The sequence below is a fragment of the Urocampus carinirostris genome, chromosome 3, assembly GCF_059441175.1.
Source record: "Urocampus carinirostris isolate Australia breed hairy pipefish chromosome 3, RoL_Ucar_1.0, whole genome shotgun sequence".
NCBI classification, from domain to species: Eukaryota; Metazoa; Chordata; class Actinopteri; order Syngnathiformes; family Syngnathidae; genus Urocampus; species Urocampus carinirostris.
Genome location: NC_142351.1, coordinates 34,918,800 through 34,935,003, shown reverse-complemented (window position 1 = coordinate 34,935,003; position 16,204 = coordinate 34,918,800). Strand labels below are relative to the sequence as shown.

The 16,204-nt window shown below is 40.0% G+C and overlaps 1 protein-coding gene and 1 pseudogene across 1 annotated transcript in view; both read right to left on the bottom strand.

Moving 5' to 3' along the window:
• The window catches only part of LOC148369549 (vitamin D3 receptor A), a 66,447-nt gene extending 56,358 nt beyond the window's left edge, over positions 1-10,089 (bottom strand). The window contains exons 1-2 of the mRNA XM_088331609.1: positions 10,013-10,089; positions 9,210-9,377 (exon numbers count right to left, since the gene is read on the bottom strand). The gene's annotated coding sequence lies outside the window, so the exon portion shown is untranslated. The remainder of the gene's footprint in view (positions 1-9,209; positions 9,378-10,012) is intronic.
• A 5,434-nt stretch (positions 10,090-15,523) lies between these two features.
• LOC148369548 (U2 spliceosomal RNA) lies at positions 15,524-15,725 on the bottom strand (annotated as a pseudogene).
• Between the last annotated feature and the right edge of the window lie 479 nt (positions 15,726-16,204).

Below are 16,204 nucleotides of genomic sequence, written 5' to 3'. Positions count from 1 at the left end.
ATGGAATTCTTCAATCAGCTATCTTTTTTCTTCAATCAGCTATCCCCTGTGCAAAGTTTTTTCAAACTGATGCAGCCCGTGCTTAAAAAGTTTTTAGAGGCCTGCCTTAAAGGTATGCTACAAGGGTTACCAGTGCACTAGACTTCATTGTAGCCAATATAGAGTTATAATTCTGATGATACGTTTAACATACCGCTTGGCAATTTCTGCTAGTTTTAGTATCAAGTTGAAGATATTTCTTTAAAAATAATAATAATGTGAAAAGATGTCGGGGTAAGGAACATTTACATGAGTTTATTATATATATATATATATATATGTATATATATATATATATTAGTCGGTTGGTTAATTGTATCCATTAACCACTATGTTCGTAGGGGCACCATTTTCTGTGGTGTGTCTTGGGCAAGTACAGCCTAGTGGAGTTCATCCCTCTCCAGGCCATCATTAATTATATTTGGTTTTATTTTGTAAATACACGCGAGGTGACGTGAATGTGACCTATGTAGAAAGGTGTAAAACAGAGTGATAACGTTCGGGTGTGAATGTAAAATACGTGAGCCTTGTAAATGTGTTATTGTTTAAACCCATAAAAGAAAGCAAAGTTCTTCATTCAGCATGAGCATGCAAAATAAAGAGAAACTATTGTGCTCTGCCAGCTGTTGTTGCTATTAAAGATAAAATCCCCATAGAAAAAGCCAAGGACACTTAAGAGACACAAGGCAGTTGTATTAAGAAAGGAAGACTTCTTGTAATTCCTAAAGACATCTAGGGCACATGGTTGTCTTTCCACACAATTATTTCGGTTTCATACAGGGGCTCGATTACTTGTATGTTAATAGATCCCAACAAATTAGACAAGAGGGGTCGGTTAAACAATTGATTGATAACCCATTTGATATGATTTTTTTCTATGTGTCAAGAACCAGGAACGGAGACGGGAACCCAATTAGTTTCTTAGTTTTTTTTGAAAAGAGACGCAAGCTTGATTGTGGGGAGCAGGTCACTCGGAACGTGGAAGTGGCACTTCTCTGCCGAGCGATAGCGGTGTCGAAGCGGGAAAAGCAGGTCGGGTTACCGGGGCGCAGGAGCAGAGACGTGATCAAACAGAAACCGGTCGAAGCCGGGAAACGTACGGGAGTCAAAAACAGGGAGTCGGGTTCGGAAGGCTTGCCTTAGTGGGAGCTGAAGGTTCGCAACGATCGGACGCCGGTAACAGGGAGCCGGGGGGTTTAAAAAGTGGCAAGGATTCAATCAGCGACCAGAGCTGTTGGCGCCACCGGGGCAGCCGCAGGTGGCCCGAATCAGTAATCATGACACTATGTACAAATGGCATTTAAAACATTTTTTTAAAAGAAGATTAAAATATTTCAGTTTTTTTTTATCTGTACTTTTTTATTAAACGTACCACACAGTTTTTTTATGTAATAAAAAGACATACTTGTCCAGAACACATACCCAAATGTTGGGACAGTGGCAAACCTATAAGTGTTAGAAAATAATCTCAATTATAAAATTGCAATTACTCATTTAGGAATTCTAAAGATTAACCATAAAAAGGTATTTTTGATTGTTTTTCCATTTTCTAATGCCCTTCTCTGGTAGCATGAATAAAAAGAGTGTGATAATGAGATAAAATGACTATATCACTGGTGGTTTAGTAGTTACCAGCCACTCTGTTTTGATTCGCATTGCATCCAATGTTTTGGATTGTGGTCAGCAATATTTTTGGACTGATCAATGGTTAAACAAATCCAATAATATACACGGTAATTTGAGCTTTTTCTTTTAGGTGTAAATATTTTTCATTCTCCACAAATAAATACAGCAGTTGTCACACTAAAACTCTTTTGAGCGCCAAACTGTCAGGGGCTGCGGCTCAACCTTCAAACTACTGATTAGAGATTATTTTTTTTTTTACATCTGCATCACAAAAAGATAATATTCATTCATTGTTCTCCCAGTTACATCAGGTAATAATGAGGTCAAAAATAGAAATGGCAATAGAAATGACAAATATTCTGACATAAATAAGTGTTTGCACATGTAGATGAGGGATCAACCCTCTACATTGCTTGTGGTTGGTAAATTGCCCCAGGAAGTGATGGGTGTAGCCTAATACGGGAGGCCTACTGTGTTCGGACCAATCCAATAAGAGGGCTCATCCTGGTCTTTCTTTCTGTGCTACAAACGCATCCGAAAAAAAATGAGGAATGGAATGGAGGGCGGGGGCGCTAGTGCTGTAAAAGGAGGGTTTACTACTCAGTGAAAACCCTTACACTGGGCCTCAACACACTACAACAAAAACTGAGGGGAGAGAAAAAGGCTGAATCTCATTGGAGTTGCTTGTTTCAAACAAATCCAGAAATGGGAAAAGTATTATGTGTAGCATATCCTTAACCTTGTACTGAAAGATGAATTCTTGTAGTAATTGCGTGTTCAGAGAACACAAGAATCAAACCTGTACCAAGTCCATCGATTTTCCCACATCGCAAAATAGCAACGTTTGATACTAGGCACTGCTAAAAAAAACGAATCAGACATGTGGTGTGGATGACGAAAGACTGAGTGATGATGGCGCCACATGTACCAGGGTGCTTACAAAAATACGGTTCAGTGTTAAGTGTGTTGTAATTAATTTGAAATTTATTTTATAGTTTGTTTTTTTTAGTGAGTTATAAGCGGGTTAAAATAGCTTAGCAAGATGAGTCATTGTGATTTTTAAGGAAATTCGAAACACTGGCATGAGAAATCAGACACTGTGTCTTTAAAAAAAAACAATGTTTTAGTAATTGACTTGCTTATTTTTACCCTACATTTAACCTAGAGACTGTTTTAACAACAATCTCCTTGTTAAAACACAGTAATAACAAGTTGCTAATTTAGAAATGCATTTCAAACTGGAAGCCTTTCGCACCTATCAGGGGTTCGCGACCACCCCTGCTTTAGACAATCATCAGTGAGACCTAAAATTAGTAAAATATAAGGAAAACATGATTGAGTAGACATTTTAGATGTGCATCATTCTACACAAAAATTGACATATCATTTAATACTGTCATCAGTGCTGCCTATTTATATGTGACGCACAATGTCAGGAATAAACCCCTTTTAGTTGCAAAGAACTAGTTAAGACAAAAAAAAAACCATAATGTAAGAAACAACACTGTCAAAAAACACCGTGCTTTAGCAGCGCTGAGTATAGCATGTTGGGCTTACTACAGAGGTTTTTGTGGCAAACGCATTCTTGGCCTCGTGGGAACCGAGCCCCTAACAGCTCTTCTGCGAAAGCTCTCTGGACCATATGTATGGCTTTGGGATTGAGTACTACCACAAGTCTGTTCAAAGTTAAAGTTGAAGATTCAACAAGTCCTTCAGCCACGGCAAGCTGCGTACTTAAATTGTTAGGTGAGCCGCTAATTTGGTTTATCTCCCCGAGCCCCGTACACTGCTTGAAAGGAGACCTAATCCTACAAGCAACAGCAGCAGAACCTTAGCTACATTTAAGCATGTTGTTACCACACAATTTCCTCCCAGAAGGAATCCATTAGAGAGTTTTGGATGGTTTAGCAGCCACATGTGTATGTAATAAAGCAGAATAATATCCTATTTTTTAAATTTACTTAAAGCTTATTCATTATTTGGAATAGGGGCAGTACCTCAAAGTAAAGATCGACTAATATGGGTGTTTTTAATGGCCGATAGGATACAATTATTAGTATTAAGAGGAGGCTGACAACCGATATTTGGAGCAGATATTTATTCGCCATAAAAGCTTAAAAATGGTTGTGAGAAAAATGTAACATTACAAAAAGACAAAGAATAATTGTTATAAATTCAAATAAAACTTAAATGGTGCTCTGAAACCTTTAACAGTCAATAAATTAGAACTTTAACACAACTAACATGACTAATAAGTATGGTATTTCTCTGGAGTCTCCCAAAACCAAACAACACAATATGTTCGAAGTGTGTCTTACTTTGCTAACAGTAGATAGTCAGATTTAAAATAAAATTCAAACATTTGTTTGGACGAGGAAATCCAATAAAAGTAGGGTCTCATTCACAATGGTTCTCTGGTTACAGCGATCAGTGAACTACTACGTACAATAAACATAATTTACAATAAGGCTACTATAGCACGCTTTGTAAAGCCTACTTGTGTACAACTAGTTGTGGTCATAATTATTATAACATTTAGTTACACCAGTGCTGGTGGCAACCCAATGTTCGCTTTTTTGTTTTAATGATGTTAATCAATATTTCTTTACAAAAACATTATACAGACTACGACTGTGAAACACGTTCTATGCAAGGAGAAACGCTGAGAAATATAGGGAAATCTGAGTTCGCGTTCAGGTGAAGGGGGAGTAAGACATAGATTTTGTCTGCTTCGGTGTGCATCGCTGTATCTTGACGACATTTCAGCTTAAGGTCGTCACTAATGGGGTTGGAGAGAGAAAAAATAGTAAGTGCAAATGTGAAAAATATTGGGAAATATGAAAAATTTCAGCAAAAGCCCTAACTGACTGCCTACAATGCGGAGGGGCTTCCTGCTTCACTGGCTCCGCCCCCAGTCGCTTATCCAATGAGAAGGTGCAGGGTGGCTAGCGTCAGAGACAGAAGGTGTAATCGGCTAAATAATACGCTGATACCGTTAGCCGTCAAATTCCTAAACATCAGTGGAGATAATCGGCCCGCTCGATAACCGGTCAACTTCTACCTTAAAGGCTTTTTAACTTTACAGTACGCACGGAAATGCCCGCTTTATTTATATGCATTTTCCTATCATTCTAGTACAGTAAGAAACGAATAAAAGAGTAGTTGTGCTGGTGTTACACTCTTTGCTGTAAGCAGTAGATGAGTTTGAATACGGTCTGAATTAAGTACATTTCTGAGGGAAGATTGACCTAAACTAACAGTGAACTGGTCCAATCCAGTCCACCAGACTTTTTTTATTTTCTCCTTACCAACAAGTTATGTCAAAGAGGCTGCAAACATGCCTTGTGTAATGCCACCTGCTAACTTGAAATCGGTACCAAATAATACATGCAAATGCATTACAATTACGTTTATCGCAGTTAATTCAACCACCGACAAGGAAATTAAAACGTACTGAAAAATTGGCCAGCTGATTTTTTTTCTAATATTTATCATGAATATAGAAAAAATGTGGTTTATTTCCAACCACAGTCATTTGTGTGTCCACTTCCTCCTTAACCTTTCACTCTTGACCACAGGTTCAGTATTTACACTCTATGATTCAATAACTGCTTTGGAAGCCACAATAAACCTCAACAGATTTCCCTAAGTACCAGATCGAATAGGCATCTATTTTTTTCACCGGTTTTACAAAGATTATTCTGGATATTGAATTTTTTTTTTAAGCCAAATAAATAACTATATCTCTCAACGGTGTCTTTTGTTAAGAGCAAGAAATTTCATCAAGTGTAAAATACAGAGGAAAGTGATCATCAAACAAAAAATTGTATAGCCCATTATCACAAAGAGTCTCAAAAGGATGCAGAAACCACAGACTATTATTACACCATCTCCAACATAATTGATGATAACCTGTCAGCAAGGGATAAAATTTGGCATGGACGGAGGTGCTGTGTTATATGTAACGAAAACAAACGCCAATGCAATTTTCTTTGCAACCCCAGTGTACAGCATTTATAAAGAAAGTTTAAAGCAGGATACAATAAAATCAAATATGTGTATACAAAAAGTAAAAAACTAAGTACATAAATTCTGTGTTGCATATGTGCGGCATAGTAGAAAAATTGTGTTGTGCCGTGGCTCACCGCTTAAAAGTTATTGTTGGGAGGAGTTAAGATGTTGTTCAGAGCCTCTTCAGTTCTGGTTCAATAGTGAACTCATCGTGAACCAATTTGCTTTTCCATGCAGTGTGGAGCTCAAGAAGTAATTGTTTAAGTGGTGAAACTAATCATCATGCAAAAGCTCCCAAATGTGCAAATGTGTCTTTATTCACAACAACATTAACGGTTCACATCTCTGTGAAAACTGTTGAGGTTGGCAGTAATGTCAAGAAGTGTTGTTTTTTTCCCCACTCTCACATTTTTTCTGTCATCAACTGCAAATGATACTCTTCGCCAACCTGTTTAATGTATCTGGCTTGATACACCAGAAGATACATTCAATTCCCAATGTTTATGCGAATGCACTGATCAACATTTCCTCTTCACTTAACTACAGAATGGTTTGTTTGACCCCGCTTAGACATACTCTAATCGGCCTGAACTTTAACTGCAAATGTAGTTCTCAAATAAAACCAAAACCAAAGAAAACCCTGAGTGTTGTAGCAATGTACCTTTAAAGGCAATAATTAAGCTATTATTTTACGTGAGTGGCAGTCAAGAATGTTACAACGTGATGCTTCTGTGTATATCTTCTAGAGTAACCTCTTTTGACACTTATTTGAGAGAGGTGATGATATTTCTTAAATTACCCAATCAATTTTTAGAAGTTTGACCTGGGAAAATAACAGTGGAACGTTTTAATTTTTAATGCGTCTGTCACGTCATAGATCACCAAAAGTGAACCACTGAGTGATATGCATAATAAGAGAGTGTCTGATTGATCAACATTGACAAGAGTGGTGGCGCAATGCAGGTAATTTTTTTGAATTTTTATTTATTTTCATTCAACTAGTCGATTTTTAGGTTCCTTTCATGCAGCGTACAAATAGCGTACAACCTTTAAGTGATGCAAATCTTGGACTACTTTAAAAAAAAAGAACAGAAATTCAATAAGTTGTAAAAGTAAATAAAAAGGTCTCCTGGTTGCCTTAAAGTGCAACAAGTCGAATAATTCATAAATCTGAAATAGTTTTGTGATGATTAGATTCAAACACACTTGACATAACATTTTCTGAATTGTAATTCAATCATATTTAAAAAATGTATTCATGATTCAAACTTGTGATGAAAAGGCTGTAAAGGAACACTATAAAATTTAAGCAGGTTTGCAGGGAAGCAGTGCAAATGGAGTTTGGTTGCGCTGGAAAAAATAAAAGACTGCAAGGTGTGCTCCCATTAGCCAGAAAGCAAGCCAGTCAAGGATTGACAAACATATACTTTACAAGTGCTCATATGAACTTAGGCTAGGTTCACACTATAGGCAAATGCAACGCGCATTGGATTTTGTGGGCCAATGCGAGCGACCTGTGAATGACTTTTATGATGACAGTTTGAATGGCCAATTCAAATTTTTTCATATGCGACCCGGGGCGCTTTTATATGCTGTCCTAGATCGGAAACACATTTAATGTTTTGTAATGCAACCTCAGCCCGAAACAGCCAGGTCGCATATAACGGACTTATGCGGCATCAAAAATGCAGTAAGCATTCCACATTCTGACAGTCATCACAAATCTTCAAAGTTGTTTTAAATAGCAATGGTGACTTCAGGGCGGCACGGCGGATGGGTGGTTACCACGCAGCCCCACAGCGTAGAGGTCCAGGGCTCAATTCCAGCTACCACAGCCTCCCCATGTGAAGTTTTGTATGTTCGCATTCCCAAAACATGCTTGTCTGGTGAATTGACTGGTCCAAATTGTCCCTACATGTAAATGAGGGAGTGAGTGGTCTGTCTCCGTGTGCCCTGTGACTTGCTGGCAATCAGTTCAGGGTGTCCCCTGCCCGCTGCCCAAAGATGGCTGGAATGGGTTTTAGCAACCCCACAACCCTAGAGAGGATAAGAGGCGCAGGAAATGGATGGATGGTGACTTCATTAAACACTTTAAAATATCTCTTCTCAGTATATGAGGCATAAATTTGAAATGTGTGGTCATATCACTAATTCAGCCAAACATTTATAACTCCTGATAATATTGTGACGTCTTTTGTGTACGGGTTCATTAAAGAATATACAAAACCCTCACTTCATTTTTATCTATATATTATTTCTGATTAGTCTTTTCCTGCATTGCTTATCTCTACTTAGGAAATGGTCAAAGATAAAAGTGCCCTGACAACAACCTTAGGTGACCGAGGTACGTGTTTACTTCCGCAAATAGAACATTGGCGTGTGTTCTCCGCATCGGATATTTACGTACAGAGGTTTTGTTTTGCGAATGACGTAAATTATCACACACAAAGATGAGAGGGAATTACCACAAAGATTGAAATTGAGCATAATAACGTGCATAGTAAACATGGTCTGAGAACCAGACTAACCAGAATGTTGACTGAAACTTATGAATATAGTTTAGGTGTAGCATGCACCTGTCCTCCTGGGCGCAACTTATAGGGGGCGATGATGCCTTATAAGACAATGCTGTAAGAATTAATGCCAGCTGCTGTTAATCAGCAGATAAGAAAAAATGCTATTTCAAAGAAAAAAACACCAGAGAGCAGTGTCTATCATTTTAAGCAGACTGGTTGATGAACATGGCAACAATTTCAAGCATTTACATGCACTTCTCAATCCTTGAAAACACAGCATTAAAATGCTTAAAATTTCAAGCGTCTTGTACAAACCCTGTAATGAAGATGAAGTCTGAGAAATCCTGCACTGTCAGGTATAAAAAGCAACACTAAACTTACTGCAAGTGGAGACAGAACTATGATGCTGAAATAATTGTTTATGTTGTTTATTTGGTAAGTAAAATAAACTTGTTTACATGCATCATCTTTATTTTACATGGTCTGTTTGCTGTGAGTGAATATGTGCTCCCGTCGCGTTTGTAATGTTTAAAAGTAATGTGCAGAAAGTTGGCTGAGGTTGACAGCTAAGTAATAAATAATGGTAATGACCTTACCATGAGGACAAGTTTGACTCAAAAGAGAACATGGTGCGTCGATCTACTCCCCTCACGTTCGAACAGAATGTGCATAGTGTCTAGCGGCAACACCCATTTACTTTCTTCACACGTTTCGAGTCCAAATTGCAGCCATGCAGCTGGTTGTTACTGTATGGAAGTGTTTCTCATCTGCAGACTCGCGGTTGAGCCTCACCGCGCACGCGTACTCACGCAAGGGAGCAATGTGGAGGGAAGCGACACAACAATAACACTCGGCATGCAGAAAACAGTACTGGCCCAGCGTATGCTGGAAATTGTAAGAGTGTGTATCTGCAATGCGAAATACCAGGCAGAGCTCACCCTTCAACAAAGAATGGGGGGCCGCGTAGTGCTTTTGGACCAAAAGCAACGTGCACTTCAAACTAGCGTGTGTGCTTACCTGATGTGGCATATCAACGTGGATGCGCCGCAGTAGCAGAGGGTGTGGAAAGAGGATGAGACCGAGAAGGGCAAAAATGTTGTGGTGACTAAATTTCTCCAGCCATCTGAAGGCGACGGCTCAAGGACTGCTGCCCCGTAAAAAACATCTCCTCTGGATAAAACCAAACTGTCAAAATAGAAGAAAAAAGGGAGTGAATAAAACAGTGTAACGGTCAGTCCACAGAGAGCGAGAGAGCTGGTTGGAGTAGGGAGGCAGAGTCACATTAAACCCGACGACGCCCCCTTGATCCCAATATTTTAACACGCGGGCTTTTAAAACCCAAATAAACGATAAAGCGCACGTGTAAACGCGAAACGAGACAGGGGGGCAACTCTTCACCTTTGACATGAATTCGTACGGCGTGGTTGCCGAGCTCCCGAGCTGAATTCAAAAGAAAAAAAATCACTTCTTTTTAAAGCAGTCATGCTCTATGGGAAAACACGCATTATCGGGGGTCTCCCTTCAACAGAGGATAAGCACGACGACATATTCGCGCGCCCCGCGACGTGAGCAATAACAACTCTGTCGCGGGGGGAAGAAGTGTCCAGGCCGTGGAGTGAAAACGGCCACGCGGCGATTGTGTCAAAATCCAACAGCCCGCTAAAGAGAACGACAACAACAGCTAGCACACTTTTGCCTGGCCCAAAAGCTTCTTCTAAACACAACCTAAGGAGGGAATTACAAAACACTAATGCTCGCTGATTGTTTAAACAATATAGTAAACACTGCAAATTAGGCTTAAAGGTGTAAAAATAACTTACAATTCCCCTTGCAAAACGGCGCATTAGTCCGGTGTTCTTGTTTCGATCGATGTAGCTGGACAGGCGCTTCTCCAGTGTCCCGCCCACTGTGCAGACCCACACCACATATCTATACATATCTATAATCCTCAACCGTCCAATCACGGCTCGTAACTCGTGAAAATACTCGTCGCTCATTGGTCGAGAAACTGGTCACTCTAAATTGTGTCGCCAGCTGTCTCCCTACCATATAGAGGTGTGTCTTGACGTCACGTTCAGCCTGTTCGTGTTCAGTAAACAATTGTAGATAAAAGATTACAAAAAACATTGGTTATAGACAGAAATGAGGGTTTTAATCAATCTGCGGTATACAAACAGTTTTATAAACACACACACACACACACACACACACAAACACACACACACACACACACACACGCATATATATGTTTATGTCTAAATATATTTATGGGATACTTCAGTTTAAGAGAGAATAATTAGATGTAATGCTACATTTATATCAATATTGTTAAAATTCCAGTATGTGAAATGCCAAGTCTTTGGAAACTGCATTTACTAAATAAAATATTCATGATTTAGCTATACATAATACATGAATGGCCCAGCATCTCCTCACCCTCGTGGCAAAAGATGGAAAGTGATAGTACCCTATACAACCCCAGCATCCCCTCACTGTCCTGGCAATTGATGGAAAGTGATAGCAGCCTGTACAACTGTATAGCTTCATATGTTTCGAACCTATTTGGGAGTTCTCGTGTTTCCTTTAATTGAAAGCCCAGTCCACCTAGATTAAATTAAAGATATTTAATATGTCAAAAGAGCACCTCCAAGTACGAGACCATGGTTATCAGCCGATAAAGGCTGGCATGCTCCAAGTGGAGGAGTTCAAGTATCTCGTAGTCTTGATCACGAGTGAGCGTAGGTTGGAATGGGAGATCGACAGAAGGACTGGTGCAGCATCTGCCGTCATGCGGGCCCTGTGCCAGTCCATCGTGGTGAAGAAGGAGCTGAGCCGAAAGGCAAAGTTCTTGGTTTACCGGTTAATCTAAGTTCCTACCCTCACCGATGCTTATGAACAGGGTCATGACCGAAAAAACTTAAAAATAAGGTGAGAAGTTCGGTCAACCGGGAAGGACTCAGTGTAGAACCACTGCTCCACCGCATTGGGAAGAGCCAGTTTAGGTGGAACGGGCCTCTGATAAGGATGCCTTATGGATGCCTTCCTCGGGAGGAGTTCTGGACATGTTCCACTGGCGGAGGTCCCAGGGATGACCCAGGACATTCTGGAGGAACTACGTCTTTAGGCTGGCCTGGGAACGCCTCGGGATCCCGTCGTAAGAGCTGTCTGAAGTGGCTAGGGATAGAGAGGTCTGGGCTTCCCTGCTGAAGCTGCTGCCCCCGCAAACAGACCAGATAAGTGAAAGAAAATGGATGGATGGACAAAAGCAACGATGTACCCTACTCGACCTTGTCCAGTTCCGGCTCATTTCTAAAGAGCTGGATGGCGCTGTACACTGAAAAACAACGGCGACCACATGATGAAGGTAGTGTATCCGAGCCAAATCCGGAGGTTTCTGCTGCTACAGGTAACCATGGAAGTCCATAATATCTGTTTCATGCAGGGGAGCAAAACCCTACCCAAAAAACAGGCCTGGAGAGGGAAGGGCACCTCCGGCTTTCCCAAGTCACACCAAAGGAAATGGTGCCCCTACGATCCTGGCGCTTAAGGGATCCGTGAGCCATGAGTGTTATGTTTGCCTAATTAGAACAAACTAGAAAGTGTAATTTTAAGTGGTGCTCATATTTCAAATAAATAAATAAGTAGATAACAAACTAGAATGGCTGGAGGGTCACATGCGTTGAGACGTGAAATAATTTTTGGGTGACGTTTCTTTTTTAGGCAGGGTCATTCACCTCTCAAGTGACCTACCTGGTTGCTTGTCAAAGATTGGGATCCTGGCCAAACCTGTTCTGACCTCAGAGAGTAAAATGTTTTTTTCTGTGATGCTGCTGAGACAGCAAAAGCAAAAATGCCAAGTTAGCTTTTTTGTGCAGTTTTTACATCTAGGGTAACCCTAATGCCTATAAAAATGGAGTTGATATTTAATGTAGTTCTAGCTTGGGAAAGTTAAATGTCTTTCTAGTGAAAAATGCCAAGTCACCAAAACAAAAGTCAGCTTTTTGGGGCATTTTTCACATCAAGGGTAGCCTATCTGACTCCTGTGAAAGATGCTGCTCCTATTTAAACTCCTTTCCTTTTTATTGAGTGGACAGACATACAAACAAACAGACTAACAGACAGATAAACAAACTGAAAACACCCTTGCTTTACTTGGGGTAATACATATGCCTTTGCGAAGGTGCCTTACAGGTGCATTCCAACCGTTTGCCTTCTGACATTTTTTGAATACCTTGTCTCAGCTAATGCATGATTTTTTTTATCTCTGGTACCAAATCCGAAAGCATTGAATCACAACCACAAAAAAAACATACATTAGTGAGAAAAAAATAAGCACAAACTTCTTCTACTGCTCAAAAACAACTAACTATGATCATTATACTTTTGTGTTTTACCCTAATTTATTTGTCGCTCACCATTTTTGCAGTTGAAAAAGATTTAAAATAATTTTACTGTTTCAAAACCTGAGAAATGTTAAGGTTGTCAGAGAGACACAATCTTGCTTGTTCTGAGAGAGGATTACTCACACATTTATATCCAACCCAATTGCCCTTGATATGCAATTACTTGTATTAGTGAAATTCATGAGAAAAAAATACTTTTTAGAAGGGCAGTGAAGGTAGCGTGTACATAGAGCACTGACATGGGTTGTGTCTTAGGATAAGATAAAATAATCATTTTTTCGTTCCACAATGGGGACATTTATTTTGTTACAGCAGTAAGACAGTGGGTAACGAATAACAGCTAAGAAAATGAACAAAATAAACAAGTATTTAGAAATGTAAAAAAAAAAAAAAACAGGATATTTCACAATTTAGGGATTTTCTTAAGTCAAAATTGTAGATTTTTAACACATCCATCCACCAATTATCGGCACCACTCATCTTCAGTAGGGTCACGGGGGTGCTGAAGCCAATCCCATCTATCTTCGCGCAGTAGGAAGGAACACCCTGAACTGGTTACCAGCCAGTCGCAGGGCACACAGACAGAAAACTCACTCGTTCATTCACACCTAAGGACAATTTGAACCAGCCAATTAACCTGACCTGCAAGTTTTTGGAATGTGGGAGGAAACCGGACTGCCCGGAGGAAACTTACGCAGACACGGGGGAAAACATGCAAACTTCACAAGGGGAGGCTGCAGCAGCTGGACTTGAACCTCAACCTCTGCCCTGTGGGGCTGCGCGCTAACCACCCATCCATTCTAACATATATGAACATTATTAAATAAACTAGTATGTACTAATACTGTTCTGAGCGTCTGCAGATGCACATAACTCTCTTTCCTCATGGCAGAAAGCAATAGTGCGACCAAGGATTTAGTGCACTTCTCATCCCCAAATAATAGAATTAGTGATAGTATTAGCAAGTCAACAGCAAATCAGGGCATTCAGTATTTTTGGGGGGAGGATTACCTAACCATAGATACTTTTATTCAATGGGAGCAGCGCATAGACTTAATTCATAAATTAAAGTAAGACAATAAAACTTCATATATGGATTTCTTGCTCTGCCAATCAAATAATGAAGAAGATGTAGTTTCACTTATTCGTAAATCTGACTGTGCATTACCGTATATGAACTTGGTCTGTATTGTAGTTTGCATCTTCATCCTTTGCTGGATCAATAGACGGTATCCAATCAAAGTCAAAACTGTTATGCATGTGGTGCATTTTGGCAAGAAAAACACCACATAAAATCCTTTGCCATCTTTTGTCTTGGGTTTGCATGATTTGTTACCAATGTTTTTACGTTTTTTACCCTGAATGCCCTTTCTCTGTAACCTACTACCGTGGACGTCTATGTCAAAATTTTCTGGCTAACTTTCAGTCAAACTGCAAAATGAGTGCGCAGCCTCAGTTTACCTTGCAAGTCTCCGACCAACACTAATGTGAACGTGCATATTTAGCAAACAAGCAGTTCTTTGCCATGTTTGCAACATTGGAACAATTTATGAAGTGTTTGGAGTTTTATCTCAAGAGCTGTGCTACTGCTTTTCAATTCTGTTGCTAACAAGAGGTCTACAATCTTGTCAAAGATGCACAGTCTGTTGTGCACTTCCAATGACATAGTAAAGTGGAGGATGGTGACCCAATTTTTACAGTAAATGAACAATCAGCTATGTGTTTTCTTTCTCTAATCTCAGTGGAATTTTAAAATGAATGGTTTTATAGTTGCGGACTTTCAAATTATATTCACACTGAAAAGGAAATCCCCTGAAATAGTAGTAATTTAACCAGTCGTCAATTTTGGCTTATTCTTTTGTTGTTTTTTTTCAACATATTTGCCATCCCCGCAAAAATTTTCAAAACTGCCTATTGTGATTTGAAAACTAAAGTAAAACAAAGAAAATGGGAGTGACAGAGTATTTATATGTTGTGAGATAACTTGGTCGAAGTTTGAAATAAACGCTTTATTTTAGGATACGTTTCCAAACCCGTCTAATTTCATTCCAGCTGTGGTTGGTCTCCAGCCATGAACTGTGCAGAATCTCGGGCCAGGCTTCGGACATCTACTTCTGTGAAGAAAATCGTCTCTGAACAAGGTTTATGGTTGTTGACCTTATGCAGCCGCCAAGACTTCCACACGGGCTTTTTTGGAATCCTGGCAGCGGTAACCAATGTTTTTCTTTGTGGTTGATCACATCATGTGGACTCTGGACCAAACCTAGTTGATGAACATCACATAGTGGATGTGATTGGGCTGAGGGTCTATTCGAGGGATGTCGAAAATACGAATCTGGACCTTTGGATGATTTAATGTGGCCCGCCATGAATTTCTGAGTACCGTAAATTCCAGACTATAAGGCGCTATTTTTTCCCCAAATTTTCAATCCTGCGGCTTATTCAGAGATGCGGCCAATTTATGTAATTTTTCTAACGGGCCGCCAGCGGCGCTCGAGTATGAGAAGTAAGAATTAGACCGATGGAATATATGTGCCGAGGAAAATCACAACTAATGAGCGTGAACATACCCTTATCGTGCAAATTGCACAAAATAAGGCTTATGACGCAGCCACTAAGTTTTAAGCAAACGGGCATATTACTGGGGTGAATTGAAGTTAAGGAGCGTGGAACCACGTGATCATGATAATATTTCTTTCCGACATCGAGAAAGACAACTTAGTCATCTTTACCAATAAGGAAGAAGTGGACGGTGTTCCGGGAGGGGGGAAGGATTTTTTAAGGGTTATTGTTCTATCTTCTTTATTCATTATCCATTATCCGTTATCGGTCAGTTCATAATACGCTACAAAGCCTAGGAGCCGGGACTCTTACTCTCAGCCAAAAGGCCAAGCTAAGGTCCTAGCCTTAAAGCCTTGCTGCGATCATTGCGAATGCACCGTTCCCGGAGGTACTGCAATACCGGGCCGATGCGTGGAGTGGACAGAGCAAGCTCTTATTCCGGGGGGAGGGCAGGTTTTTTTGTAAGGGTTATTGTTCTATATTCGTTATCAATTAACAGGCAATTCAAACTTAACTACAAAGCCACGGGCCGAGACACTTGCTCTCAGCCAAGAGGCCGAGTCAAGGTCCTAACCTCAGAGCCATGCAGCGATCAGTGCGAAAGCACCGTTCCCGGATGTACTGCGATATCCGGGCCGATGCGTGGAGTGGACAGAGCTAGCGCTGTAACCTTCATGATCATGCTATATCCCTTGACAACACGGCTTTTATTTTCTTAACAAACTAGTTTGCAGGTGTGCGAGCGTCTTTTTAGTAGCTTGAGGCTATGGTTTAGGATGAAAGTTATATTATTATTATTAAAGCTTTGAGAACTCTCTCGTTGTACCATCTTTCTTTGTAAATATGTGTAATATGTATTTGCAACTGTATATTTTTGTAATGTATTTATTTGTATTTATTTGAGACACTTATTCTGCACGAGCAAATTAAAAAAGAGGGGCGGAGCAAACGCCAACGCTTATGGGAAAGTGGGGACCGGTAAAGGTGAGATTTTGTGGACACGGCGGACAATAATGGATATATATTTTTCCCACCCTTACCTTTGGA